Source organism: Phyllobates terribilis, unplaced genomic scaffold (assembly GCF_046119375.1).
Source record: "Phyllobates terribilis strain yellow unplaced genomic scaffold, ASM4611937v1 Scaffold_4__5_contigs__length_816908805, whole genome shotgun sequence".
In the NCBI taxonomy this organism is placed as follows: Eukaryota; Metazoa; Chordata; class Amphibia; order Anura; family Dendrobatidae; genus Phyllobates; species Phyllobates terribilis.
Genome location: NW_027362764.1, coordinates 674,763,314 through 674,788,530, shown reverse-complemented (window position 1 = coordinate 674,788,530; position 25,217 = coordinate 674,763,314). Strand labels below are relative to the sequence as shown.

The window sequence follows — 25,217 nt, the reverse complement described above, 5'->3', positions numbered from 1 at the left end:
TAATTCATCTGGACCTGGAGACTTGAACTCATTTATGTTAGCTAAATATTCCCTCACAATCTTTCTGTTTACAGATAACTTGGAATCCTCTATTCCTTTAAAAGGACAGTGGAGATCAGTTGATGTTACATTTTCTTTCTGAGAGAAAACAGATGCAAAATAAGAATTAAAACGTTCGGCCTTCTCAACATCCTCTCTTACCATTTCTCCATTTTCATCCTGTAAAAATCCTATAGCATCTTTGACTTTTCTTTTACTTTTGACATACCCCCAAAATCCTTTTTTATTGCTTTTGACATCTCTTGCAAGCCTTAATTCATTGTCAGCTTTAGCTAACCTGTACGTGCCCTACAGGATCTGCAGACTGCATTATAATCTTCTTTAGATATGCCTCCCTCTTTCCATTTAATAAACATTTCTTTCTTTCTTTTTAGCATGTGTTTAAGTTCTGTGTTCATCCATCCTGGTTTCCTTAAATGCTTCCCATTCTTCCTACTTTTCGAGATTGTTAACGATTGTGCTTTGAGAATCTCATTTTTAAAAATTTTCCATCCTTCCTGGACATTTTTGTCCTTAAGGACATCCAGCCATTGGATCCCTCCTATTCTCTTTCTGAGTCTCTTAAAATCTGCCTTTCTAAAATCTAACCTTGAAGTTTGAGTCTTCACATGTCTTCCTCCTCTAGTTATCCAAAATTCTATAATAGCATGATCGCTGCCTCCTAGGGTCCCAGCCACCTTTACCTCCTCAACCATTTCCTCCCTGTTTATAAGGATTAGATCCAAAGTAGCAGATCCCCTTGTTTTCTCCCCTACCTTTTGGAAGATAAAGTCAGCAAGAGAGGATAAGAATTTGCTTGACCTGTTAGTTTTACTTGAGAGAGATTCCCAACAAATGTCTGGATAGTTGAAATCTCCCATGACCACTACGTCATATTTTTTGGAGAACTTGGTCATTTGATACATAAAGAGTTCATCCATATCTTCAGCTTGCCCAGGTGGCCTGTAGTAAATGCCTACAATGGTGTCCTTTCCGTTGTTCTCTCCTTGTATTCTTACCCAAACAGTTTCCACAGAACTCCCAGTCTCTGAAGCTTCAATCTCTGTGCAGATATACGCTTTTCTAACATACAATGCAACACCTCCTCCTCGATTATCAAGTCTGTTTCTTGCAAATAAGTTGTATCCTTTTAGCCTTTTATTCCAATCATGTGTATCGTCCCACCAACTTTCAGTGATTCCAATGACGTCATATTCCTTTTCCTGCGTTAGTAGTTCCAATTCTCCTTGTTTGTTGCCCATGCTTTGTGCATTTGTATAAAAACATTTTAGTTTGTGATTGGTTTCTCTTCCTCCCATATTTTTATTATTTAAATTGTTTTGTCTTTGTTCTTCCTTTCCACTTCCAGTAGCAGAGATCTCAATAGTATTTGTCAGCTGTATGGCTTTTTCTGGCCTTTTGCTTCCCTTCCCACATTGTTCTAGTTTAAATCTCTTCTGATGAGTGTAGCAAGGCGACTTCCAAATACATGTTTTCCAGTCTTCGTAAGGTGCACCCCATCTCTAGCAAGTAGTCCATCGTATAGGTAATTCATTCCGTGATCCAGAAATCCAAATCCTTGTTGACGGCACCATCGACGTAGCCAGTTGTTCACCTGTAGAATCTTATTCCACCTCATTGTTCCATGGCCATCCACTGGGAGGATGGATGAGAAGACCACCTGCGCTCCCAATTCTTTCACTTTCTTGCCTAAGTCTTCAAAGTCACTGCAGATGGTTTCCAGGTCCTATCTTGCGGTGTCATTTGTCCCCACATGTATTAGCAGGAATGGGTAGTGATCTGTAGGTCTGAAGAGTCTTGATATCCTGTCAGACACATCTTTAATTTTTGCTCCTGGAAGACAGCACATTTCTCTTGAGGTTATGTCTGGTCTGCAGATAGCGGCCTCTTTTCCTCTTAACAGGGAATCCCCCATGACCACCACTCTCCGTTTTTTCTTCACAACATTCTTCTTTTTCCATCCAGGAGGATTCTGAGGGCTTACAAGGTTACTCATTGCTGGCAAAGTCTTATTTTGCTGTATTTCTTCATGGTTCTCCTGCGTGAGAGCCTGGTACTGGTTCCTGAGCAGTATGGGTGCTGACTGCCTCTCGATCCTCCTGCTTCTGTGGGTCACATGCTTCCATTCCTCTGTTTCGTCAGGTGCAGTTCAAATTTCTTCTCTTTCTGAATCATGAAGAGATAATTCTGCTCTGTCTAAGAACTCTTCACCTTCCTTAATGATTTTCAAGGTAGTTAACCTCTCTTCTAGATTTCGCAACTTTACCTCCAACAGGGACACAAGCTTGCATTTCTGGCATGTGAAGTTTGGCTTTTCCACTGGCAAGTCTGTGAACATGTAGCAGGATGTCCTCTTTTCAGCTCCAACAGCCAAAATCCAGCGTTCTTTGAGCTCGCGGAGACTCTTCACTTACCCCAAAATGCAGTGGGAATATGCAAATTATCTCCTCAGGATTACTCCCCTGGTTTACCGATGTCCTCTTTTCAGCTCCAACAGCCAAAATCCAGTGTTCTTTGAGCTCACGGAAACTCTTCACTTAGCTCAAAATGCAGTGGGAATATGCAAATTATCTCCTCAGGACTCCTCCCCTGGTTTACCGATGTCCTCTTTTCAGCTCCAACAGCCAAAATCCAGTGTTCTTTGAGCTCGCGGAGACTCTTCACTTACCCCAAAATGCAGTGGGAATATGCAAATTATCTCCTCAGGACTCCTCCCATGGTTTACCGATGTCCTCTTTTCAGCTCCAACAGCCAAAATCCAGTGTTCTTTGAGCTCGCGGAGACTCTTCACTTACCCCAAAATGCAGTGGGAATATGCAAATTATCTCCTCAGGACTCCTCCCCTGGTTTACCGATGTCCTCTTTTCAGCTCCAACAGCCAAAATCCAGTGTTCTTTGAGCTCGCGGAGACTCTTCACTTACCCCAAAATGCAGTGGGAATATGCAAATTATCTCCTCAGGACTCCTCCCCTGGTTTACCGATGTCCTCTTTTCAGCTCCAACAGCCAAAATCCAGTGTTCTTTGAGCTCGCGGAGACTCTTCACTTACCCAAAATGCAGTGGGAATATGCAAATTATCTTCTCACGACTCCTCCCCTGGTTTACCGATGTCCTCTTTTCAGCTCCAACAGCCAAAATCCAGTGTTCTTTGAGCTCGCGGAGACTCTTCACTTACCCCAAAATGCAGTGGGAATATGCAAATTATCTCCTCAGGACTCCTCCCCTGGTTTACCGATGTCCTCTTTTCAGCTCCAACAGCCAAAATCCAGTATATAAATATAAAGATATTCAATTGATATGGCAATGCACATTAATAAATTGGGATACAACAATTTTGGGTTAAATATATATATATATATATATAAAACTTCATATGTGGAATGTTTGAGTTGAACAGATCTGTGAATGTCAGAGTGAAGGTGACAGATGAGTAAATCAGCAGCTGCTAAGTGTGATTGATGTGACAGAGGCCTCGTATGTTTGTATGTTTGAAAAAAAAAAATGTTTCTTTATGTGAAGGTACAAAAATATATTTAATTCTGAGGAAATTATAATACATAATTAGGTATTACTGTATCTACATATATATATTTCTATATTTCTATAATAATTATTATTTCTTGATTTAACTAATAGTGGATAAGGGCAACCACACATCAAAATGGTTTACAAAGCAAATTTATATTTAGAATAATTTTCCACATGATAATATTCTTGAATAACTATAATATTATTTTTAATGGTTACCTAAATAGGTACACACCTCTCTTTAGTCAAATCTATGCTACTCATCGATATGAAATTTATGCACAATATTTCTAGAAGAATAATTATTTTTAATTTGGTTCTGATATATACATAAATTTTATAAAATAATATTTCTGGTATTAAGGGGGAAAATGTGTTTTTGATCCTGATTACATAATCACTTTTGATCAATACTTATTTTCCACACATTTTAATAAAGAAGAAATAATAATAAGGTACTATGGTATAATTAAGAAGGGTATTACATGCAAAGTTGCATAATTTAATATTTTTTGGTGGTACAAGGTTATGACAAATATGAAATCATCCAGATAATGGAGATATAAGGGTATTTTTTATGGAGAATATAATTACTCTGCATTTGTCATTAAAATTTAAAGGCCTTATTTTTATTTTTATTCTTATTTTTACTCTTAATTTTATTTTTCATTTTTAAAATTTTATTCTTACTTTATACTTCTTATTTTTCTATTTTTTCATTTTTTAATTCTCATTTGATTTTATTTGAGTTCAATATCTCAATTGAGAAAACACATTAATATTTAATAAAGTAATGTCTAATACAAGAGTATTGCTTCATTAAATATATATTGCTAAGGAAAAAAATGTTTACATTTTCTGAGTAAACACAACAATTCATTCATTCATTTATTCATTCATTCATTCATTCATACATTCATATATTTATTCATTTTGGTTCAGGAGTATACATTCTTTGATATTATTGGTTTAATAAAGATATAAAAACTTGTTTTTTCAAAATACACTGACACCTATGGGTTGGAAAAGGTAATTACACCTATGACATAAAAATGTTCTATCATATGGAGAACTTGATTGATAATGAATTATTATCTATTATTGTTTATTATTCCAAACATAATTTATTTTAATATTTTGATAATAATTAGATGGATATTACTGATTGCTATGGTACGCTGTGATATTATAGGTTAGGAAAAACTGCCAGATTTGGTATCAGATTAGGGAATGAAGACTTCAATCAAGACATCGCAATTATGAATTCTATCTTAATAAAGACTTTTAATTTTTATAAATCAAAGAGATTCTCAAAAGTTACAAGAAGAAGCAACTGATATCCGGACGTCTCAGAAGGTAACAGGTGTGAATGCTGAGTGTTATAATAGACTGTGTCCATTACATACAATACAATTCACACCACTGATCACCAGGACGGCAGAGGACGATGATCCTATATGTACTGTGTTGTGTTTAAGTTTCATCACGTTCCAGTGGTTTCTTATCACCTGCAACGCTTCAATGAAAGCTGGTGAACAGGTAATACCTGGCATATGTGTCCTGTATATAAAGGACTGAGTACTGGTTATGGTGCTATATCAAGCAGGAAAGTGTCAAGTTAACCCTTGCTTTACTGACCAAAGACGTCACATCTGTTCCAAAAGTGACACGAGACCAGTGCGGACACACGGAAGATTCCAAAGACGATCCAACGTAAGTCCAGGTGACACTGCACAGATATTAAAGCTACATTTCATCCATGGACTTTGTTTTCTTATCAACTGACATACATGATCTTTCTAATAAAGAGTACAGTTTATGGACTGAACAATAACGAACACAATTATGGACTGTACAATATCTACATGCTGTAATTTATTTCAAAGGAGTTTTCATCTAAAGACTGTGTTATAAAAGAACCAAGAAGAAGACGAGACGACGACCCGATGACATCAGATGATGACGATTGAACCCGCGATTGCTTCAATTTAGATATAGGGAAGTATAATTATACATATTAAATGAATATTAGTCACGGCTTACCATAACATGAATTCACATCATTATATAATAATAATCCGATATTGATACTATTATTACTATTATTATTATTATGGAAATTTAATGATATTGCCAAGGAAGAAGGAAAGAAAAAATGATTGATGAATGTATCTTCTTTTGAGATTTTTCAGTTAAAGTCCTTTTATTCTCAAAAAAGGGGGAAATGTTAAATGGTCAATTATGGAAATTCATTTGGAATGTTAATCGATAATCATTTTTCTGAGTTCTATGCCTCAGCCATCGTGTCTAGTTGACATGCGCTATTTGTGTGTGTATTTTTGGTTCACTACCATATGTAGAACAGGTGTACATACGACTGGCTATAAAAGCCCATGGTACAGAAAGGGGGGGCTCTCTTGCTCTGCCCACCCCACAAGACACAGAATCTTCATGCTGAGAAGCAGATGACATGTAGGCCTGGACACATGCTGGACAAAGACATGATTTACCAGCCAGGATCCAAGGAAAGATGGGTGAATCTCAACAATTAAGCTAATTATGGACAAATGGACAATTACTTTATAACTAATTATTGTATGTACCTGCTGCAATCTGATTCTTTTTAATGGACAATCCAAGAATAAATAGATACATTTTTTTATAAGAATATCGTGATATTGATACTTTGAGAAGTCCTCAGTAGAAAAAAATAATAAAGGAAGAGTATTATTTTACAGTCTCCCATCCAAGTACTAACGAGGCCCAACCCTGCTTAGCTTCCTAGATCAGATGAGATCTAGGAAGCTGCTTTTCTACTTTGACGTTTGGCTGCCGGCTGCCCTTTCCAGTGCTCAGCAAGACCAGGTCCTTTTGTGCTTTCCCTTCTCTTCAATTTTTTTGCTGGCTTCCTTAAAAGGTCTTGTAGACACAACGCCCCACTCAGAGCCGCTGAGCTCACTGATCGGCTGCAGCGCTGTCGACGGAACGTCAGCTTCACGGCCAATGCCACAGGCCGGGAGCAGAGGCGAGACTCACAGGTAGACCCGGGTAGGGTGAGTAGAGAGCGGTTAGTTGCTTTCTAATAGGCTGCAGCCGGGGATTAACTTTTAATGAAAGGGAACAATCCCTTTGACTGTCTGCAGCGCGCCACACCTAGGAAGCGCACTCTCACACACATGCCAGCATGCACACGTGCTCGCACGTAACAACACCCCCTATCTGCCCCTACAACCTCTCCGTCATCATGCGTCAGACTCTCCTGCCTGTTTTATGATTTCAGGGCCCTAGCAGGAATCACCCCCCCCCTCCCCAATTCCTTCCGCATCTTCCTTGCCTTCCTTGCACTGAGATTAGCTCTTTGTCAGCCGTCTGGCTTGGTTACACAAGCTTCTTTGCAGAGAAACATGTTACTTCTGCTTGCCCTCGCTAGGCGACCGGCATCCAAAACCTTCTCTGGGCACCTGCTGAAAGCCTGGCCCCTTCACGGCCCCGGATGCTTTTAACGCCATCATTTCCACACGGCGAGCTGCGGAGTCAATAAGCACTCTTAGCCGTGGCAAGGAGCTCGGTGTCAGGCATGCGTGAAGGCGGCGGGGTAGCATACTTAGCTGCCAACTGGCTCAGAGGCTTTGGGGCTTCCATCATCTAAGTTACTTTGGGTCGGTGTCCGGCAAGGCGCCGTTCCATGCTAGCCGAGCTGGGCAGTAGGTAAAAACGTTATCAAAATGGTCTACAGCACCCGGTATTCCCAGGAGGTCTCCATCCAAGTACTGTCCGAGCCCAGCCCTGCTTTGCTTCCGAGATCAGATGAGATCGGGCTTATCCAAGGTGGTATGGCCAGTAGAAGCTGCTCGATCCATTGCCCGGCCAGCCTTTCTCAGGATCGCTTGGTGGCGAGCAATCTGGCCGTGACGGGGCGGGCTCCGATGGGTCCATGCAAAGTCTGTGCCATCCCTACAGGTGTGGTTTGTTTAGCAGTGATTCACCGGCCGCATCAGGTGTCTTCAAAAATGTCTCGGCGCAGGGTCTCCTGCAGGCTAAACCCTTCATCACGGTAATGTGAAAGAAAGAGCAAGCTGGACCCGTAACTTGGGGGCAGAGCGAGACGTCCAGGGGTGAATGAAGGAAGAGGGTGAGATGGTTGCCAGTGACTTTGAGCTGCTCTTCAGAGGGGAGGGTCGTGTTGCCTGCAAAGATCTTCTGCTTGGGGTTACCGGTGGTTACCTCCAGCCACGCGGGAGACGCTGGTCCTGGTGAAAAGGAGCCTAGTATTAAAAGTAAAGAAGCAACAATGCTGGAGGCCCACGGTGATCAGAAGGATGCTGGTATTTTGCAGAGATGAAATAGCGCAAGAGAGAAAGCAAATGAAAATAAGAAAAGAGAATGAATGTGTGCACTTGTGAAAGGGAATGGAAAAAAGGCATAGAAGAGAGTGCCCCTGCTGGTGGAAGGAAAGAAAAAGCAAAAGCCTACAGCACTTGGTATTCCCAGGCGGTCTCCCATCAAAGTACTAACCAGGCCTGAACCTGCTTAGCTTCCCAGATCAGACGAGATCAGGCGTGTTCAGGGTGGTGTGGCCATAGGCAGAGACAAGCCTCTCACTTGCTGCTTTTCTACTTTGACGTCTGGCTGCCGGATGCCCTTTCCAGTGCTCAGCAAGACCAGGTCCTTTTGTGCTTTCCCTTCTCTTCAATTTTTTTGCTGGCTTCCTTAAAAGGTCTTGTAGACACAACGCCCCACTCAGAGCCGCTGAGCTCACTGGTCGGCTGCAGCGCTGTCGACGGAACGTCAGCTTCACGGCCAAGGCCACAGGCCGGGAGCAGAGGCGAGACTCACCGGTAGACCCGGGTCGGGTGAGTAGAGCGCGGTTAGTTGCTTTCTAATAGGCTGCAGCCGGGGATTAACTTTTAATGAAAGGGAACAATCCCTTTAACTGTCTGCAGCGCGCCACACCTAGGAAGCGCACTCTCACACACAAGCCAGCATGCACACGTGCTCGCACGTGACAACACCCCCTATCTGCCCCTACAACCTCTCCGTCACCATGCGTCAGACTCTCCTGCCTGCTTTATGATTTCAGGGCCCTAGCAGGAATCACCCCTCCCTCCCCAATTCCTTCCGCACCTTCCTTGCCTTCCTTGCACTGAGGTTAGCTCTTTGTCAGCCGTCTGGCTTGGTTACACAAGCTTCTTTGCAGAGAAATATGGTACTTCTGCTGGCCCTCGCCAGGCGGTCGGCATCCAAAACCTTCCCTGGGCACCTGCTGAAAGCCTGGCCCCTTCATGGCCCCGGGTGCTTTTAATGCCATCATTTCCACACGGCGAGCTGCGGAGTCAATGAGCACTCCTAGCCGTGACAAGGAGCTCGGTGTCAGGCCTGCGTGAAGGCGGCGGGGTAGCGTACTTAGCTGCCAACTGGCTCAGAGGCCTTGGGGCTTCCATCATCTAAGTTACTTAAGGTCGGTGTCCGGCAAGGCGCCGTTCCATGCTAGCCGAGTTGGGCAGTAGGGCAAAACGTCATCAAAATGGTCTACAGCACCTGGTGTTCCAAGGAGGTCTCCCATCCAAGAACTGTCCAAGCCCAGCCCTGCTTTGCTTCTGAGATCAGACGAGATCGGGCGTATCCAAGGTGGTATGGCCAGTAGACACTGCTTGATCCATCGCCCGGCCAGCCTTTCTCAGGATCGCTTGGTGGCGAGCAATCTGGCCGTGACGGGGCGGGCTCCGAAGGGTCCATGCAAAGGCTGTGCCGTCCCTACAGGTGTGGTTTGTTTAGCAGTGATTCACCCGCCGCATCAGGTGTCTTCAAAAATGTCTCGGCGCAGGGTCTCCTGCAGGCTAAACCCTTCATCGCGGTAATGTGACAGAAAGAGCAAGCTGGACCCGTAACTTGGGGGCGGAGCGAGACGTCCAGGGGTGAATGAAGGAAGAGGGTGAGATGGTTGCCAGTGACTTTGAGCTGCTCTTCAGGGGGGAGGGTCGTGTTGCCTGCAAAGGTCTTCTGCTTGGGGTTACCGGTGGTTGCCTCCAGCCACGTGGGAGACGCTGGTCCTGGTGAAAAGGAGCCTAGTATTAAAAGTAAAGAAGCAACAATGCTGGAGGCCCACGGTGATCAGAAGGATGCTGGTATTTTGCAGAGATGAAATAGCGCAAGAGAGAAAGCAAATGAAAAAAAGAAAAGAGAATGAATGTGTGCACTTGTGAAAGGGAATGGAAAAAAGGCATAGAAGAGAGTGCCCCCTGCTGGTGGAAGGAAGGAAAAAGCAAAAGCCTACAGCACCTGGCATTCCCAGGCGGTCTCTGTTAAATGGTCAATTATGGAAATTCATTTGGAATGTTAATCGATAATCATTTTTCTGAGTTCTATGCCTCAGTCATCGTGTCTAGTTGACATGCGCTATTTGTGTGTGTATTTTTGGTTCACTACCATATGTAGAACAGGTGTCCATACGACTGGCTATAAAAGCCCATGGTACAGAAAGGGGGGGCTCTCTTGCTCTGCCCACCCCACAAGACACAGAATCTTCATGCTGAGAAGCAGATGACATGTAGGCCTGGACACATGCTGGACAAAGACATGATTTACCAGCCAGGATCCAAGGAAAATGGGTGAATCTCAACAATTAAGCTAATTATGGACAAATGGACAATTACTTTATAACTAATTATTGTATGTACCTGCTGCAATCTGATTCTTTTTAATGGACAATCCAAGAATAAATAGATACATTTTTTATAAGAATATCGTGATATTGATACTTTGAGAAGTCCTCAGTAGAAAAAAATAATACAGGAAGAGTATTATTTTACAATGGTGAGCCAGCCTGTCCTGTTTTTTTGTTTTTTAAATTAAGTAAGTGAATTTCTTCCGTGAACAAGGGGGGAGTCCTGACGAGCTGAACAGCTGTTGTTCACGTGTCAGTAAATTCACTAGTTTGTCACGAGAAGCAGAAAGGACCTACAGACTGAGGAAAGACAGGAAGCAGAGGTACTAACAAGGAACAGAATCACACAGGAAAAGAATCAGATGAACTGAAGACAGGACGTGCTGATAAAGAGAAGCCAAGGAATCTTAAGGTAAGCAAAATATGGATATAATTTCTTCTTTTGCTAAACAAAGTAATATTAATTTCAAAGTTAATGTAGGAGATGACATAGAAGTTTTGTGGCTCAGTTTATACAAAGAATGTGAATTGCAGAATTTACAGTTAACTTCTAAATTGGTAAATAGAGACAAACAGAAATTGAGAAATATTCTACATTTGGTAGATTTTTTTCATAGTCTTGTGTTAGAGATTTCTAAGCAGAAAAATAGTGTAGAAGTGTCAGACGGTGATACTGATTCTGACTGTAATGTGGAAAATGAACAAGAAGTAAGACACGTGTCTGTAACTGAAGGTGACCTTGGGTCTGACCAAGAGACGGACATACAGAAACCTGACATGGGAGGAGACATGACTGACATACGAGAAACCGACATACTAGGTGATGTGGGAGGAGACGTGAGTGACGTAGGAGGAACGGACGTACAAGAGCCACTAAAAATATCAGAGAATTCTGGAATTACCCAGGCTCAACTCCAAATTAAAATTAGGAAAAATTTGCTGAAATTATACAAAATCATGCCAAAATATGATGTCAAAATCCACGCCTGTAGAAATTCAGAGACATTTGTGTAGCATCGGCATCTGCCCCGTGCTAGGCAGAGACGCCGTCCCTCTCACCTCCCCACTCCTGGCGCGGCGTCCTCCAGCGCTTCTCTCCCCGCTGCTTCCGGCACGCGCTCCTTCCCCGGCAGTGTGCTTAGGGCACGCGCGCGCGCGCTCCCCCGCTCTTAAAGGGACCGCGCGCGCCGTCCTAAGGAGTCCCCGGCCAATTGCCGGAGGACCTCCCATTTATAAGGCACCTCCTCCAAAATGGAGGTGCCCGAGCTATGTTGTTGCACTGTTCACTACTCTGCTTCAGCCCTCAGGTCCCGTTGCCAGTTACCTGCCTGATTCCTGCCAGAGTCCTGCCAGTTTGCTGTCTGTTTCCTGCCTGATATTCCTGCTACCTGCTTGCTAGCCTGAGGTCCGACGGTCTGCCTTCCTACTCCTGTCAATCTGTCTATGGACCAGCTTGGCCGCTCACCTGGGAGCGCACATCTGCTACCTGCCTGCTAGCCTTCCTGGAGGCTCTGCCGTCACGTGCTGTGACCACCTGCTATTCCAGAGACCTCCTGCCCGTTCATCCAGAGACTGCCCCGGTCACTTGCCGTGACCTCCTGCCCGTTCATCCAGAGACTGCCCCGGTCACTTGCCGTGACCTCCTGCCCGTTCATCCAGAGACTGCCCCGGTCACTTGCCGTGACCACCTGCCTATCTACCCAGAGACTGCCCCGGTCACTTGCCGTGACCTCCTGTCCGTTCATTCAGAGACTGTCCCAGTCACCTGCTGTGACTGCCTGCCCGTCTACCCTGGTCGCCACCCGCTCCCTTACAAGGACCGCCCCCTTGTATAGTAGCTCAGAGGTTCCGCCTCCCAGACCCGTTACAATTTGAGAGCTTCTCTGATAAGTTTGATTTATCCAATGAGGAGAGGAATCAATTATTTAAAATATGGATTCCTGTGACATTGTCCAGACGTTTACATTTAATGCCCTGTGAAAATGACTCTCCTAATGGATGGGAAAATGATTTGGACAGATTAAGATATTTGATTTATTGTGTCACAAAGGATTTTCCCAACATAGAAGATCTGCAGAAACTAAGGATTGGTAGGAAGGAATGTACATATACATTCATGTCCATATTTGAACGGTTGTACAAAGCTCTCATCAAAAATGGAAAAGTACAACATATGATAACAACTTTTGTACAAAAATTCAAATTCCTAAATTCAGTTTCCCAAGTTATGGCATCACAAAAAAATTCATTATTTGAATGTGCGCAGATGCTGGATTTTGTTAGAAAACATGAGAATCGTGAAAAGAAAATAAATCAAGCTAAATTTATAAAACCAGGAAAGGTAAAATCTTACCAAAAGCCATTATCAAACTCTTCTAGACTGAGTGATCCCTATAGTGAACTCTATCAAATACGCAGAAGATTTCATATATGTTATAAGCCATATCAGCCAGTGCAAAGATCCATCTCTCCACAGAATGAGTTAATTCTCAGTCAGAACTGTGATTCTCTAAAAAGGAAAATGGCTGAAACTGATGGACAGAGACAGGTGAGACGACCAACTCACAGTGACGTCATGGAATGTGGACAGAAGAACAGGCAGTTCTCTGAGGTTTTGAAGGATAGAAAGATGTCTTTCCTAAATAGGGCGTTCCTGGAGATATTTGAGAGAGACAGAAGATTTGGTTTAGGGAGTGGCTAAGGAAAAACTGTAATTATAATGTTGTATCAAAATGTAATACAATGTCTCAATATTTATTTATAATCTTATACAGTAAAATTGTAGTTACATAGTTTCTAATAGTTCATATATATATATATATATATATATATATACACTTGTCTAAGTAGAGATTGCGTATAATTGTATTTATATATACGTTTATAAAATATATATATATATATTAATTAATAAATTAGAACTTCATATATATAAATTTAAGTAGCAATATTTTGAATTACATTAGAACCAACCAATATACAGTGCCTACAAGTAGTATTCAACCCCCTGCAGATTTAGGTGGTTGACACATGCGGAATTAACTTGGCATTGTGACATTTGTACTGTAGATCAGCCTGGAAGTGGGAAATGCACTGCAGCAACTTTTTTTTTGTTTTTTTGTTTTTTTAAAACGTTAAAAGTTAATTCAGAGTGTCATTTATTATTCAACCCCTCAAACCACAAGAATTCTGTTTGGTCCCCCTAAAGTATTAAAAAGTAGTTCAGGCACCAAGAATAATGAGCTTCACATGTGTCGATTAAAGATCTCTTTTGCCAGCCTTTTCTGACTATTTAAGACCCTCCCCAAACTTGTGAACAGCACTCAGACATGGTCAACATGGGAAAGACAAAAGAGCATTCCAAGGCCATCAGAGACAAGATCGTGGAGGGTCACAAGGCTGGCAAGGGGTACAAAACCCTTTCCAAGGAGTTGGGCCTACCTGTCTCCACTGTTGGGAGCATCATCCGTAAGTGGAAGGCTTATGGAACTACTGTTAGCCTTCCACGGCCTGGACAGCCTTTGAAAGTGTCCTCCCGTGCCGAGGCCAGGCTTGTCCGAAGAGTCAAGGCTAACCCAAGGACAACAAGGAAGGAGCTCCGGGAAGATCTCATGGCAGTGGGGACATTGGTTTCAGTCAATACCATAAGTAACGTACTCCACCGCAATGGTTTCCGTTCCAGACGAGCCCGTAAGGTACCTTTACTTTCAAAGCGTCATGTCAAGGCTCGTCTACAGTTTGCTCATGATCACTTGGAGGACTCTGAGACAGACTGGTTCAAGGTTCTATGGTCTGATGAGACCAAGATCGAGATCTTTGGTGCCAACCACACACGTGACGTTTGGAGACTGGATGGCACTGCATACGACCCCAAGAATACCATCCCTACAGTCAAGCATGGTGGTGGCAGCATCATGCTGTGGGGGCTGTTTCTCTGCCAAGGGGCCTGGCCATCTGGTCCGCATCCATGGGAAGATGGATAGCACGGCCTACCTGGAGATTTTGGCCAAGAACCTCCGCTCCTCCATCAAGGATCTTAAGATGGGTCGTAATTTCATCTTCCAACAAGACAACGACCCAAAGCACACAGCCAAGAAAACCAAGGCCTGGTTCAAGAGGGAAAAAGTCAAGGTGTTGGAGTGGCCTAGTCAGTCTCCTGACCTTAACCCAATTGAAAACTTGTGAAAGGAGCTCAAGAATAAAGTCCACATGAGACACCCAAAGAACCTAGATAACTTGGAGAAGATCTGCATGGAGGAGTGGGCCAAGATAACTCCACAGACCTGTGCCGGCCTGATCAGGTCTTATAAAAGACGATTATTAGCTGTAATTGCAAACAAGGGTTATTCCACAAAATATTAAACATAGGGGCTGAATAATAATTGACCCACACTTTTATGTTTAAAATTTAATAAAATTCAACTGAGCAACATAACTTTTTGGTTTGTAAGTTTTATGCTTCTGTTCATAAAACCTACTCTCGTTTGCAGTTTGAAGGCTCTAACTTATTTGCATCTTATCAAACCAGCTAAATCTGCAGGGGGTTGAATACTACTTGTAGGCACTGTATGTATAAGATATTTAAATAATTCTGTTTCTGTATGAATTTGATATTTAATTTTATTTTCTTATATTTCCTTAGAGTTTTCATTCCAAAGCAGGATTTGATCAAAGAACTCTAAAATAGATTTATTTCTTTATTCACACTTACTTTATACTTCTTATTTTTCTATTTTTTCATTTTTTAATTCTCATTTGATTTTATTTGAGTTCAATATCTCAATTGAGAAAACACATTAATATTTAATAAAGTAATGTCTAATACAAGAGTATTGCTTCATTAAATATATATTGCTAAGGAAAAAAATGTTTACATTTTCTGAGTAAACACAACAATTCATTCATTCATTTATTAATTCATTCATTCATTCATTCCTACATTCATATATTTATTCATTTTGGTTCAGGAGTATACATTCTTTGATATTATTGGTTTAATAAAGATATAAAAACTTGTTTTTTCAAAATACACTGACACCTATGGGTTGGAAAAGGTAATTACACCTATGACATAAAAATGTTCTATCATATGGAGAACTTGATTGATAATGAATTATTATCTATTATTGTTTATTATTCCAAATATAATTTATTTTAATATTTTGATAATAATTAGATGGATATTACTGATTGCTATGGTACGCTGTGATATTATAGGTTAGGAAAAACTGCCAGATTTGGTATCAGATTAGGGAATGAAGACTTCAATCAAGACATCGCAATTATGAATTCTATCTTAATAAAGACTTTAAACTTTTATAAATCAAAGAGATTCTCAAAAGTTACAAGAAGAAGCAACTGATATCCGGACGTCTCAGAAGGTAACAGGTGTGAATGCTGAGTGTTATAATAGACTGTGTCCATTACATACAATACAATTCACACCACTGATCACCAAGACGACAGAGGACGATGATCCTATATGTACTGTGTTGTGTTCAAGTTTCATCACGTTCTACTGGTTTCTTATCACCTGCAACGCTTCAATGAAAGCTGGTGAACAGGTAATACCTGGCATATGTGTCATGTATATAAAGGACTGAGTACTGGTTATGGTGCTATATAAAGCAGGAAAGTGTCAAATTAACCCTTGCTTTACTGACCAAAGACGTCACATCTGTTCCAAAAGTGACACGAGACCAGTGCGGACACACGGAAGATTCCAAAGACGATCCAACGTAAGTCCAGGTGACACTGCACAGATATTAAAGCTACATTTCATCCATGGACTTTGTTTTCTTATCAACTGACACACATGATCTTTCTAATAAAGAGTACAGTTTATGGACTGAACAATAATGAACACAATTGTGGACTGTACAATATCTACATGCTGTAATTTATTTCAAAGGAGTTTTCATCTAAAGACTGTGTTATAAAAGAACCAAGAAGAAGACGAGACGACGACCCGATGACATCAGATGATGACGATTGAACCCGAGATTGCTTCAATTTAGATATAGGGAAGTATAATTATACATATTAAATGAATATTAGTCGCGGCTTACCATAACATGAATTCACATCATTATAAAACAATAATCCGATATTGATACTATTATTACTATTTTTATTATTATGGAAATTTAATGATATTGCCAAGGAAGAAGGAAAGAAAAAATGATTGATGAATGTATCCTCTTTTGAGAAATTTCAGTTAAAGTCCTTTTATTCTCAAAAAAGGGGGAAATGTTATATGGTTAATTATGGAAATTCATTTGGAATGTTAATCGATAATCATTTTTCTGAGTTCTATGCCTCAGCCATCGTGTCTAGTTGACATGCGCTAGTTGTGTGTGTATTTTTGGTCAACTACCATATGTAGAACAGGTGTGCCATACGACTGGCTATAAAAGCCCATGGTACAGAAAGGGGGGGCTCTCTTGCTCTGCCCATCCCACAAGACACAGAATCTTCATGCTGAGAAGCAGATGACATGTAGGCCTGGACACATGCTGGACAAAGACATGATTTACCAGCCAGGATCCAAGGAAAGATGGGTGAATCTCAACAATTAAGCTAATTATGGACAAATAGACAATTACTTTATAACTAATTATTGTATGTACCTGCTGCAATCTGATTCTTTTTAATGGACAATCCAAGAATAAATAGATACATTTTTTTATAAGAATATCATGATATTGATACTTTGAGAAGTCCTCAGTAGAAAAAAATAATACAGGAATAGTATTATTTTACAGTCTCCCATCCAAGTACTAACCAGGTCCGACCCTGCTTAGCTTCCGAGATCAGATGAGATCGGGCGTGTTCAGGGTGGTGTGGTAATAGGCAGAACCTAGCCTCTCACTTGCTGCTTTTCTACTTTGACGTCTGGCTGTCGGCTGCCCTTTCCAGTGCTCAGCAAGACCAGGTCCTTTTGTGCTTTCCCTTCTCTTCAGTTTTCTTGCTGGCTTCCTTAAAAGGTCTTGTAGACACAACGCCCCACTCAGAGCCGCTGAGCTCACTGATCGGCTGCAGCGCTGTCGACGCAACGTCAGCTTCACGGCCAATGCCACAGGCCGGGAGCAGAGGCGAGACTCACCGGTAGACCCGGGTAGGGTGAGTAGAGCGCGGTTAGTTGCTTTCTAATAGCCTGCAGCCGGGGATTAACTTTTAATGAAAGGGAACAATCCCTTTGACTGTCTGCAGCGCGCCACACCTAGGAAGCGCACTCTGACAAACAAGCCAGCATGCACACGTGCTCGCACGTGACAACACCCCCTATCTGCCCCTACAACCTCTCCGTCACCATGCATCAGACTCTCCTGCCTGTTTTATGATTTCAGGGCCCTATCAGGAATCACCACCCCTCCCCTCCCCAATTCCTTCCGCACCTTCCTTGCCTTCCTTGCACTGAGGTTAGCTCTTTGGCAGCCGTCTGGCTTCGTTACACAAGCTTCTTTGCAGAGATACATGTTGCTTCTGCTGGCCCTCGCTAGGCGGCCGGCATCCAAAACCTTCCCTGGGCACCTGCTGAAAGCCTGGCCCCTTCACGGCCCCGGGTGCTTTTAACGCCATCATTTCCCCACGGCGAGCTGCGGAGTCAATAAGCACTCCTAGCCGTGACAAGGAGCTCGGTGTCAGGCCTGCGTGGTAGCGTACTTAGCTGCCAACTGGCTCAGAGACCTTGGGGCTTCCATCATCTAAGTTACTTAAGGTCGGTGTCTGGCAAGGCGCCGTTCCATGCTAGCCGAGCTGGGCAGTAGGGCAAAACGTCATCAAAATGGTCTACAGCACCCTTTGTTCCCCCATCCAAGTACTGTCTGAGCCCAGCCCTGCTTTGCTTCCGAGATCAGACGAGATCGGGCGTATCCAAGGTGGTATGGCCAGTAGACGCTGCTCGATCCATCGCCCGGCCAGCCTTTCTCAGGAACGCTTGATGGCGAGCAATCTGGCCGTGACGGTGCGGGCTCCGAAGGGTCCATGCAAAGTCTGTGCCGTCCCTACAGGTGTGGTTTGTTTAGCAGTGATTCACCCGCCGCATCAGGTGTCTTCAAAAATGTCTCAGCGCAGGGTCTCCTGCAGGCTAAACCCTTCATCGCGGTAATGTGACAGAAAGAGCAAGCTGGACCCGTAACTTGGGGGCGGAGCGAGATGTCCAGGAGTGAATGAAGGAAGAGGGTGAGATGGTTGCCAGTGACTTTGAGTTGCTCTTCAGGGGGGAGGGTCGTGTTGCCTGCAAAGGTCTTCTGCTTGGGGTTACCGGTGGTTGCCTCCAGCCACCCGGGAGACGCTGGTCCTGGTGAAAAGGAGCCTAGTATTAAAAGTAAATAAGCAACAATGCTGGAGGCCCACAGTGATCAGAAGGATGCTGGAATTTTGCAGAGATGAAATAGCGCAAGAGAGAAAGCAAATGAAAAAAAAAAAGAGAATGAATGTGTGCACTTGTGAAAGGGAATGGAAAAAAGGCATAGAAGAGAGTGCCCCCTGCTGGTGGAAAGAAGGAAAAAGCAAAAGCCTACAGCACCTGGTATTCCCAAGCGGTCTCCCATCCAAGTACTAACCAGGCCCAACTCTGCTTAGCTTCTGAGATTAGACGAGATCAGGCGTGCTCAGGGTCGTGTGGCCGTAGGCAGAGACAAGCCTCTCACTTGCTGCTTTTCTACTTTGAAGTCTGGCTGCCGGCTGCCCTTTCCAGTGCTCAGCAAGACCAGGTCCTCTTGTGCTTTCCCTTCTCTTCAATTTTTTTGCTGGCTCCTTAAAAGGTCTTGTAGACACAACGCCCCACTCAGAGCCGCCGAGCTCACTGATCGGCTACAGCGCTGTAGACGGAACGTCAGCTTCACGGCCAATGCCACAGGCCGGGAGCAGAGGCGAGACTCACCGGTAGACCCGGGTAGGGTGAGTAGAGCGCGGTTAGTTGCTTTCTAAAAGGCTGCAGCCGGGGATTAACTTTTAATGAAAGGGAACAATCCCTTTGACTGTCTGCAGCGCGCCATACCTAGGAAGCGCACTCTCACACACAAGCCAGCATGCACACGTGCTCGCACGTGACAACACCCCCTATCTGCCCCTACAACCTCTCCGTCACCATGCGTCAGACTCTCCTGCCTGTTTTATGATTTGAGGGCCCTAGCAGGAATCACCCCCCCCTCCCCAATTCCTTCCGCAACTTCCTTGCCTTCCTTGCACTGAGGTTAGCTCTTTGTCAGCCGTCTGGCTTGGTTACACAAGTTTCTTTGCAGAGAAACATGTTACTTCTGCTGGACCTCGCTAGGCGGCCGTCATCCAAAACCTTCCCTGGGCACCTGCTGAAAGCCTGGACCCTTCACGGCCCCGGGTGCTTTTAACGCCATCATTTCCACACGGCGAGCTGCGGAGTCAATAAGCACTCCTAGCCGTGGCAAGGAGCTCGGTGTCAGGCCTGCGTGGTAGCGTACTTAGCTGCCAACTGGCTCAGAGGCCTTGGGGCTTCCATCATCTAAGTTACTTAAGGTCGGTGTCCGGCAGAGCGCCGTTCCATGCTAACCGAGCTGGGCAGTAGGGCAAAACTTCATCAAAATGGTCTACAGCACCTGGTGTTCCCAGGAGGTCTCCCATCCAAGTACTGTCTGAGCCCAGCCCTGCTTTGCTTTGCTTTCAAGATCAGACAAGATCGGGCGCATCCAAGGTGGTATGGCCAGTAGCCGCTGCTTGATCCATCGTCCGGCCAGTCTTCCTCAGGATCGCTTGGTGGCGAGCAATCTGGCCGTGATGGGGCGGGCTCCGAAGGGTCATTGCAAAGGCTGTGCCGTCCCTACAGGTGTGGTTTGTTTAGCAGTGATTCACCCGCCGCATCAGGTGTCTTCAAAAATGTCTTGGCGCAGGGTCTCCTGCAGGCTAAACCCTTCATCGCGGTAATGTGACAGAAAGAGCAAGCTGGACCCGTAATTTGGGGGCGCAGCGAGACGTCCAGGGGTGAATGAAGGAAGAGGGTGAGATGGTTGCCAGTGACTTTGAGCTGTTCTTCAGGGGGGAGGGTCGTGTTGCCTGCAAAGGTCTTCTGCTTGGGGTTACCGGTGGTTGCCTCCAGCCACGCGGGAGACGCTAGTCCTGGTGAAAAGGAGCTTAGTATTAAAAGTAAAGAAGCAACAATGCTGGAGGCCCACGGTGATCAGAAGGATGCTGGTATTTTGCAGAGATGAAATAGCGCAAGAGAGAAAGCAAATGAAAAAAAGAAAAGAGAATGAATGTGTGCACTTGTGAAAGGGAATGGAAAAAAGGCATAGAAGAGAGTGCCCCTGCTGGTGGAAGGAAGGAAAAAGCAAAAGCCTACAGCACCTGGTATTCCCAGGTGGTCTCCCATCCAAGTACTAAACAGGGCTGACCCTGCTTAGCTTCTGAGATCAGACAAGATTGCGTGTGTTCAGGGTGGTGTGGCCGTAGGCAGAGACAAGCCTCTCACTTGCTGCTTTTCTACTTTGACGTCTGGCTGCCTGCTGCCCTTTCCAGTGTTCAGCAAGACCAGGTTCTTTTGTGCTTTCCCTTCTCTTCAACTTTTTTGCTGGCTTCCTTAAAAGGTCTTGTAGACACAACACTCCACTCAGAGCCGCTGAGCTCACTGATCAGCTGCAGCGCTGTCGACGGAACGTCAGCTTCACGGCCAATGCCACAGGCCGGGAGCAGAGGCGAGACTCACCGGTAGACGCGGGTAGGGTGAGTAGAGCGCGGTTAGTTGCTTACTAAGAGCCTGCAGCCGGGGATTAACTTTTAATGAAAGGGAACAATCCCTTTGACTGTCTGCAGCGCGCCACACCTAGGAAGCGCACTCTCACACACAAGCCAGCATGCACACGTGCTCGCACGTGACAACACCCCCTATCTGCCTCTACAACCTCTCCGTCACCATGCGTCAGACTCTCCTGCCTGTTTTATGATTTCAGGGCCCTAGCAGGAATCACCCCCCCCCTCCCCAATTCCTTCTGCACCTTCCTTGCCTTCCTTGCACTGAGGTTAGCTCTTTGTCAGCCGTCTGGCTTGGTTACACAAGCTTCTTTGCAGAGAAACATGTTACTTCTGCTGGCCCTCGCTAGGCGGCCGGCATCCAAAACCTTCCCTGGGCACCTGCTGAAAGCCTGGCCCCTTCACGGCCCCGGGTGCTTTTAACGCCATCATTTCCACACGGCGAGCTGCGGAGTCAATAAGCACTCCTAGCCGTGGCAAGGAGCTCGGTGTCAGGCCTGCGTGAAGGCGGCGGGGTAGCATATTTAGCTGCCAACTGGCTCAGAGGCCTTGGGGCTTCCATCATCTAAGTTACTTAAGGTCGGTGTCCGGCAAGGCGCCGTTCCATGCTAGCCGAGCTGGGCAGTAGGGCAAAACTTCATCAAAATGGTCTATAGCACCCGGTGTTCCCAGGAGGTCTCCCATCCAAGTACTGTCTGAGCCCAGCCCTGCTTTGCTTCCGAGATCAGATGAGATCGGGCGTATCCAAGGTGGTATGGCCAGTAGAGGCTGCTCGATCCATCGCCCGGCCAGCCTTTCTCAGTATCGCTTGGTGGCGAGCAATCTGGCCGTGACGGGGCGGACTCCGAAGGGTCCATGCAAAGGCTGTGCCGTCCCTACAGGTGTGGCTTGTTTAGCAGTGATTCACCCGCCGCATCAGGTGTCTTCAAAAATGTCTCGGCGCAGGGTCTCCTGCAGGCTAAACCCTTCATCGCGGTAATGTGACAGAAAGAGCAAGCTGGACCCGTAACTTGGGGGCGGAGCGAGACGTCCAGGGGTGAATGAAGGAAGAGGGTGAGATGGTTGCCAGTAACTTTGAGCTGCTCTTCAGGGGGGAGGGTCGTGTTGCCTGCAAAGGTCTTCTGCTTGGGGTTACCGGTGGTTGCCTCCAGCCACGCTTGAGACGCTGGTCCTAGTATTAAAAGTAAAGAAGCAACAATGCTGGAGGCCCACGGTGATCAGAAGGATGCTGGTATTTTGCAGAGATGAAATAGCGCAAGAGCGAAAGCAAATGAAAAAAAGAAAAGAGAATGAATGTGTGCACTTGTGAAACGGAATGGAAAAAAGGCATAGAAGAGAGTGCCCCCTGCTGGTGGAAGGAAGGAAGGAAAAAGCAAAAGCCTGCAGCACCTGGTATTCCCAGGCGGTCTCCTCATCTTAGTGCTAACCAGTCCCAACTCTGCTTAGCTTCTGAGATCAGACAAGATCAGGCATGTTCAGGGTAGTGTGGCCATAGGCAGAGACAAGCCTCTCACTTGCTGCTTTTCTACTTTGAAGTCTGGCTGCCGGCTGCCCTTTCCAGTGCTCAGCAACACCAGGTCCTTTTGTGCTTTCCCTTCTCTTCAATTTTTTTGATGGCTTCCTTAAAAGGTCTTGTAGACACAACGCCCCACTCAGAGCCGCTGAGCTCACTGATCGGCTGCAGCGCTGTCGACGGAACGTCAGCTTCACGGCCAATGCCACAGGTCGGGAGCAGAGGCGAGACTCACCGGTAGACCCGGGTAGGGTGAGTAGAGCGCGGTTAGTTGCTTTCTAATAGCCTGCAGCCGGGGATTAACTTTTAATGAAAGGGAACAATCCCTTTGACTGTCTGCAGCGCGCCACACCTAGGATGCGCACTCTCACACACAAGCCAGCATGCACACGTGCTCGCACGTGACAACACCACCTATCTGCCCCTACAACCTCTCCGTCACCATGCGTCAGACTCTCCTGCCTGTTTTATGATTTCAGGGCCCTAGCAGGAATCACCCCCCCCTCCCCAATTCCTTCAACACCTTTCTTGCCTTCCTTGAACTGAGGTTAGCTCTTTGTCAGCCGTCTGGCTTGGTTACACAAGCTTCTTTGCAGAGAAACATGTTACTTCTGCTGGCCCTTGCTAGGCGGCCGGCATCCAAAGCCTTCCCTGGGCACCTGCTGAAAGCCTGGCCCCTTCAAGGCACCGGGTGCTTTTAACGCCATCATTTCCACACGGCGAGCTGCGGAGTCAATAAGCACTCCTAGCCGTGGCAAGGAGCTCAGTGTCAGGCCTGCGTGAAGGCGGCGGGGTAGCGTACTTAGCTGCCAACTGGCTCAGAGGCCTTGGGGCTTCCATCATCTAAGTTACTTAAGGTCGGTGTCCGGTAAGGCACCGTTCCATGCTAGCCGAGCTGGGCAGTAGGGCAAAACGTCATCAAAATGGTCTACAGCACCCGGTGTTCCCAGGAGGTATCCCATCCAAGAACTGTCCGAGCCCAGCCATGCTTTGCTTCCGAGATCAGACGAGATCAGGCGTATCCAAGGTGGTATGGCCAGTAGACGCTGCTTGATCCATCACCCGGCCAGCCTTTGTCAGGATCGCTTGGTGGCGACCAATCTGGCCGTGACGGGGCGGGCTCCGAAGGGTCCATGCAAAGGCTGTGCCGTCCCTACAGGTGTGGTTTATTTAGCAGTGATTCACCCGCCGCATCAGGTGTCTTCAAAAATGGCTCGGTGCAGGGTCTCCTGCAGGCTAAACCCTTCATCGCGGTAATGTGACAGAAAGAGCAAGCTGGACCTGTAACTTGGGGGCTGAGCGAGACGTCCAGGGGTGAATGAAGGAAGAGGGTGAGATGGTTGCCAGTGACTTTGAGCTGCTCTTCAGGGGGGAGGGTCGTGTTGCCTGCAAAGGCCTTCTGCTTGGGGTTACCGGTGGTTGCCTCCAGCCACCCAGGAGACGCTGGTCCTGGTGAAAAGGAGGCTAGTATTAAAAGTAAAGAAGCAACAATGCTGGAGGCCCACGGTGATCAGAAGGATGCTGGTATTTTGCAGAGATGAAATAGCGCAAGAGAGAAAGCAAATGAAAAAAAGAAAAGAGAATGAATGTGTGCACTTGTGAAAGGGAATGGAAAAAAGGTATAGAAGAGAGTGCCCCCTGCTGGTGGAAGGAAGGAAAAAGCAAAAGCCTACAGCACCTGGCATTCCCAGGCGGTCTCTGTTAAATGGTTAACTATGGAAATTAATTTGGAATGTTAATCGATAATCATTTTTCTGAGTTCTATGCCTCAGCCATCGTGTCTAGTTGACATGCGCTATTTGTGTGTGTATTTTTGGTTCACTACCATATGTAGAACAGGTGTCCATACGACTGGCTATAAAAGCCCATGGTACAGAAAGGGGGGGCTCTCTTGCTCTGCCCACCCCACAAGACACAGAATCTTCATGCTGAGAAGCAGATGACATGTAGGCCTGGACACATGCTGGACAAAGACATGATTTACCAGCCAGGATCCAAGGAAAGATGGGTGAATCTCAACAATTAAGCTAATTATGGACAAATGGACAATTACTTTATAACTAATTATTGTATGTACCTGCTGCAATCTGATTCTTTTTAATGGACAATCCAAGCATAAATAGATACATTTTTTTATAAGAATATCGTGATATTGATACTTTGAGAAGTCCTCAGTAGAATAAAATAATACAGGAAGAGTATTATTTTACAATGGTGAGCCAGCCAGTCCTGTTTTTTTGTTTTTTAAATTAAGTAAGTGAATTTCTTCCGTGAACAAGGGGGGAGTCCTGACGAGCTGAACAGCTGTTGTTCACGTGTCAGTAAATTCACTAGTTTGTCACGAGAAGCAGAAAGGACCTACAGACTGAGGAAAGACAGGAAGCAGAGGTACTAACAAGTAACAGAATCACACAGGAAAAGAATCAGACGAACTGAAGACAGGACGTGCTGATAAAGAGAAGCCAAGGAATCTTAAGGTAAGCAAAATATGGATATAATTTCTTCTTTTGCTAAACAAAGTAATATTAATTTCAAAGTTAATGTAGGAGATGACATAGAAGTTTTGTGGCTCAGTTTATACAAAGAATGTGAATTGCAGAATTTACAGTTAACTTCTAAATTGGTAAATAGAGACAAACAGAAATTGAGAAATATTCTACATTTGGTAGATTTTTTTCATAGTCTTGTGTTAGAGATTTCTAAGCAGGAAAATAGTGTAGAAGTGTC

The 25,217-nt window shown here is 44.9% G+C and overlaps 1 non-coding gene and 8 pseudogenes across 1 annotated transcript; all 9 read right to left on the bottom strand.

Moving 5' to 3' along the window:
* Positions 1 to 7,315: 7,315 nt before the first annotated feature.
* Positions 7,316 to 7,434, bottom strand: LOC141268645 (5S ribosomal RNA; annotated as a pseudogene).
* Positions 7,435 to 8,054: 620 nt separating this feature from the next.
* LOC141268729 (5S ribosomal RNA) lies at positions 8,055 to 8,173 on the bottom strand (annotated as a pseudogene).
* Positions 8,174 to 9,114: 941 nt separating this feature from the next.
* On the bottom strand, positions 9,115 to 9,234 carry LOC141268326 (5S ribosomal RNA; annotated as a pseudogene).
* A 9,536-nt stretch (positions 9,235 to 18,770) lies between these two features.
* Positions 18,771 to 18,889, bottom strand: LOC141267225 (5S ribosomal RNA). Its single transcript, XR_012321235.1, has one exon. It is a non-coding gene; the product is annotated as a 5S ribosomal RNA (ribosomal RNA).
* Positions 18,890 to 19,818: 929 nt separating this feature from the next.
* On the bottom strand, positions 19,819 to 19,943 carry LOC141270175 (5S ribosomal RNA; annotated as a pseudogene).
* Positions 19,944 to 20,563: 620 nt separating this feature from the next.
* LOC141268897 (5S ribosomal RNA) lies at positions 20,564 to 20,682 on the bottom strand (annotated as a pseudogene).
* A 943-nt stretch (positions 20,683 to 21,625) lies between these two features.
* Positions 21,626 to 21,743, bottom strand: LOC141268299 (5S ribosomal RNA; annotated as a pseudogene).
* A 611-nt stretch (positions 21,744 to 22,354) lies between these two features.
* Positions 22,355 to 22,474, bottom strand: LOC141270333 (5S ribosomal RNA; annotated as a pseudogene).
* A 941-nt stretch (positions 22,475 to 23,415) lies between these two features.
* LOC141268334 (5S ribosomal RNA) lies at positions 23,416 to 23,535 on the bottom strand (annotated as a pseudogene).
* Between the last annotated feature and the right edge of the window lie 1,682 nt (positions 23,536 to 25,217).